This window comes from Aptenodytes patagonicus, chromosome 1, assembly GCF_965638725.1.
Source record: "Aptenodytes patagonicus chromosome 1, bAptPat1.pri.cur, whole genome shotgun sequence".
Classification (NCBI taxonomy): Eukaryota; Metazoa; Chordata; class Aves; order Sphenisciformes; family Spheniscidae; genus Aptenodytes; species Aptenodytes patagonicus.
The window spans coordinates 161,908,978-161,913,971 of record NC_134949.1 but is presented as its reverse complement, the minus strand read 5'-3'; positions in this window follow the sequence as shown (position 1 = coordinate 161,913,971).

The following is a 4,994-nucleotide window of genomic DNA, read 5'->3' as shown; positions in this document are numbered from 1 at the left end:
ACCCAACTGAGCGCTCCACCTGGTTGAGGACGTGGCACCATCTTTAAAAATGACACTGTGCATCACAGCTAGACAGCAGCCCATTTCTTCCACGCGCTCCTAGAAGAAGTGCACCTAGAAAAAACAGTCTTTCCTGAATTGATAAAGTACCACCTGGAGAACATTGCTGCTGCCACAACCTATTCTCTGTGTTCACGCTCTCCCCTCATACACGTTGTGTGACCCGATCTCATGGTCTAAGCACAACCACAGGCTCACTCTAGAGGCTGGTCTGAAAGGGCCAGAAATGGCTCCAGGCAAACAGCTCAAAGTGAGAGCTGCGGCCCATATGAAGTGACCCACTGGACACTCTGGACTGTCTTCCTCTTTAAGAAGGTGATCATGGCAGGGAGTGGAGTGGTGCAAGGCATCAACTGAAGGGCAGAGGAAGAAAGGGAGCACTTTCATGGTGCATTAGATTCTGCTCCTGACTGAGCATCCTTACACCTCAAAGAGGGCCTCACCTCATTGGGAAGGGTGCCAGAGGTACATCCTCAGTGACTGTCCCCAGGCAGGTGCCTACCACAGTGCTGGTGCCACCCTCAGACCATTTGCCCTGACTGAGATGAAAGACACCATACATTGCCCCGCACATTCCTTTTTATTGATTTTCCAAAGTCTGGATGGCTTTCTTGTATGCTTTTTCCTCTTCCCAAATATTGATTTTTTTAAAAGCAAAGTTTATACATAGTTCAGATTTGTGTTAAAGCCTTTGTTAAAAGAGAAGCCGCTGTCTGCTGGGATGTGCAGATGTCTTGGTAGGGGTGGTCTAGATACAGAGATCAAAGACATAGGGTTATTGATGGAAGGAGAACGGAGAGAATAACCAAGAGTCTTGGTCGTGACAGTGCCCTGCATGTTAAGCACCTCTAGCAGGGGAAGGATAGAAATTACTATTTCTGTCTGTGTAAAATGTGGAGGAAAGCAGAGAGACAAAGAAACATTGTGGATAAAGAACAATAGAGGCAAGCAGGCCATGACTCCGTAGCTCTTAGGGAAGGGGGAGGGGTTGGGAAGGATGCTGGCAGGAAGGCTTTATGAAGAAAAGACCACGGAAAGACCAGCAGAGAAGCCAGGAACTGGCAACGATTGCCAGTGCGAGAAGTGTGGGAGAGGAAGAGGAGTCAGATCCACTTTTTGACAGCTGTGGGGGGAAGACTGAAAGGCCTCATTGCATTGCTTCTCCGGTTGCTCTTGAGACCTTTGGTGAAGCTATACCCTGCTCAGATGGCTACATGCACATTCCCATCCCCCTGTCACTCACTTGGATCTTGTCCAGCTATGATGCCTCCTGTCAGAATGGCTTGTAAGCATCCTTGGGCATAAAGTAGAGCAAGAGTTGATAATCCAGTTAGCATTAAGGGCCATGTTGTCCAAGCTGTGTCTCAAGACTAACCTTTCTTCAGTCAGGTGGCTGAATGCACACTTCTCCAAGACCTACCAGAACTGAAGTGAGCAGAGTCTGTGATTGTCCTGAAGTGATTTCAGAACTCACAACTGTAATGAGTAGGTGACATCTGCCATGATGAAGAATGGAATAAGGACCACACACAGGCCAATACCTTTGTCGTGGTTTAGCCCCAGCCCACAACCAAGCACCACACAGCTGCTCGCTCACTCCCCACCAGTGGGATGGGGGGAGAATCTGAAGGGAAAAGTGAGAAAACTCATGGGTTGAGATAAAGACAGTTTAATAGCTAAAGCAAAAGCCGCGCACACAAGCAAAACAAAACAAGGAATTCATTCACTACTTCCCTTAGGCAGGCAGGTGTTCAGCCATCTCCAGGAAAGCAGGGCTCCACCACGTGTAATCATTACTTAGGAAGACAAATGCCGTAATGCCAATGTAATGCCAAAGGATGAGAGGAAAAGGCCTCAAGTTGCACCAGGGGAGGTTTAGATTGGACATGAGGAAAAATTTCTTTACTGAAAGAGTGGTTAAACATTGGAACGGGCTGCCCAGGGAGGTGGTTGAGTCGCCATCCCTGGAAGTATTTAAAAGATGTGTAGATGAGGCGCTTAGGGACATGGTTTAGTGGGCATGGTGGTGTTGGGTCGACGGTTGGACTTGATGGTCTTAGAGGTCTTTTCCAACCTTAATGATTTTATGATTCTATGTCCCCCCCTTCCTTTTTCTTTCCCCAGCTTTTATTGTTGAGCATGATGTCATATGGTATGGAATATCCCTTTGGTCAGTTGGAGTCAGCTGTCCCAGCTGTATTCCCTCCCAACTTCTTGGGCACCCCCAGCCTACTCACCACCTGGGCAGTCTAAGATGCAGAAAAGGCCTTGAGGCTGTGTAAGCACCACTCAGCATTAACTAAAACATCAGTGTATGATCAACACTACTTTCAGGACAGATCCAAAACATTGCCTCATACAAACTACTATGAAGAAATTTAGCTCTATCCCAGCCAAAGCCAGTACTTTCTCCACCCTGCATTCCATACCATTTATGTCATGCTCAGGTCCGGCATGATCACAATACATCTTCATTAACCACCACCCCTTCCCATCTTTGATATATATACAGATATCATTCCCTTAGACCACGGACTACCCCCCTGTAAAATGTCCACAAAATGTCCATCGAGTTCATTTAGTCCACGACTTTGGGCTCCATTTGTTGTGATGGTCACTCAGAATAGAAGAGGTGGTGTGTTGCATGGCACCAAAACCAGCTCAAGTCGGGTCACTGCTGCACTTGCACTGCTTCTTGTGAGGTTCATCCCTCATTGGTTCAGGTGGTTTCTGCTGTAGTACTTCCTGTAACATGCAACTCAAATCACGAGTTGCAAAAATTTAAAAGTATAGCCATTACAATCTCCACCCCTGGTCCCTTTGGACCAGGCCATAAGGTTTAACATTGCAAAGAACTCCTCCTCTTGCCTCTAGCCTGGCTAGCAGCAAGGGGTTCCTGCTATAATACCTTTGACATATGGCAGCCACAGCAGTGACATACAGCATCATATAACACTGCCGTCATATAACTCAAATCATGGATTACTTTCACCCAGAATTACATCACCTTGAGGTACGCATTGGACTCCCCCATCCTTCTGCATTACCCACCAAATGCACCCAGGTCCTTGAGCAAAAACAGTCTCACAAACGGGTTTGCCTTTTCCCAAGGAAGGAATCACCCAGACTGTCTTTCCCAGCCAGCTCCTTGTATGTACTATGGAGACCTTACCTCCTTCTACAGTGTGCAGGGGTGCAGGGGTTTCGACTGGGCAGGGCCAGGTCGACTGGCAGGTCCTCTAGTGTTAACTAGCCAAGTGGCTTCTGCTAAATGTGCATCCCAGTGCTTGAATGTCTCAGCACCCATTGCTTTCAGTGTATTTTTCAACAGTCCATTGTATCGTTCAACTATCCTGGAGGCTGGTGCATGATAGGGGATGTGATACACCCAGTCAGTGCCATGCTCCTTGGCCCAGGTGTTTATGAGGTTGTTTTGGAAATGAGTCCCGTTGTCTGATCCAGTTCTTTCAGGGGTGCCATGTTGCATAAAACTTGTTTTTCAAGGGCGAAGATAGTATTCTGGGCAGTGACATGGGTCACAGGGTATGTTTCTAACCATCCAGTAGTTGCTTCCACCATTGTAAGCACGTGGCGCTTGCCTTGGTGGGTTCATGGTAGTGTGATATAATCAATCTGCCAGGCCTCCCCATATTGCTATTTCAGTCATCGTCCTCTATACCAAAAAAACTTTAGCTGCTTGGCTTGTTTGATTATGGCACACATTTTACATTCATGGATAATCTGTGCAATGGCATCAACAGTCAAGTCCACCCCTCAATCACTAGTCCATTTGTATGTTGCATCCCTTCCTAGATGGCCTGATGTGTCATGGGCCCACCGAGCTATAAATAATTCACCCTTAGGTTCCCAGTCCAGATCCACCTGAGCCACTTCAATTCTAGCAGCCTGATCCACCTGCTGGTTGTTTCAATGTTCTTCAGTGGCCCAACTCTTGGGTACGTGAGCATCTACGTGACATACTGTTACAACCTGGTTCTCTACCCAAGCAGCAGTATCTTGCCACAATGCGGCAGCCCAGAGGGGTTTGCCTCTGCGCTGCCAGTTACTCTGCTTCCATTGCTGCAACCACCCCCACAGGGCATTTGCCACCATCCATGAGTCAGAACAGGGATAAAGTACTGGCCATTTCTCTCATTCAGCAATATCTAAAGCCAGCTGGTTGGCTTTGACCTCTGCAAACTGACTCCATTCACCTTCTCCTTCAGCAGTTTCTGCGACTTGTCGTATAGGACTCCATACAGCAGCTTTCCACCTCCGATGCTTTCCCACAAGACGACAGGACCCATCAGTGAACAGGGCATATTGCTTCCCATTTTCTGGCAGTTTATTATACAGTGGGGCCTCTTCAGCACGCGTCACCTCCTCCTCTGGCGATATTCTGAAATCTTTGCCTTCTGGCCAGTTCATGATCACTTCCAGGATTCCTGGGCAGTCAGGGTTTCCTATTCAAGCCTGTTGCGTCATCAGCGTGACCCACTTACTCCATGTAGCATCAGCCGCATAATGCGTAGAAGGGACCCTCCCTTTGAACATCCAGCACAGGCAATTGAGGTGCCAAAAGGAGCTGTGCTTCAGTATCAACTACTTCTGAGATGGCTTGAACTCCTTCATATGCTGCTAATATTTCTTCTTCAGTTGGAGTGTAGCAGGCTTTGGATCCTCTATATCCCCAGCTCCAAAACCCTAGAGGTTAACCTCAAGTCTCTCCAGGTGTTTTCTGCCAGAGGCTCCAGGTGGGGCTGTTATCCCTGGCTGCAGTGTAAAGCACATTTTTCACATCTTATCCTGTCCGGACTGGCCCAAGTGCTACTGCATGAACTATCTCCCATTTAATTTATTCAAAGGTTTGTCATTGCTCAGGGCCCTATTCAAAGTCATTCTTCTTCCGGCTCACTCGATGGAGAGGGCTTACA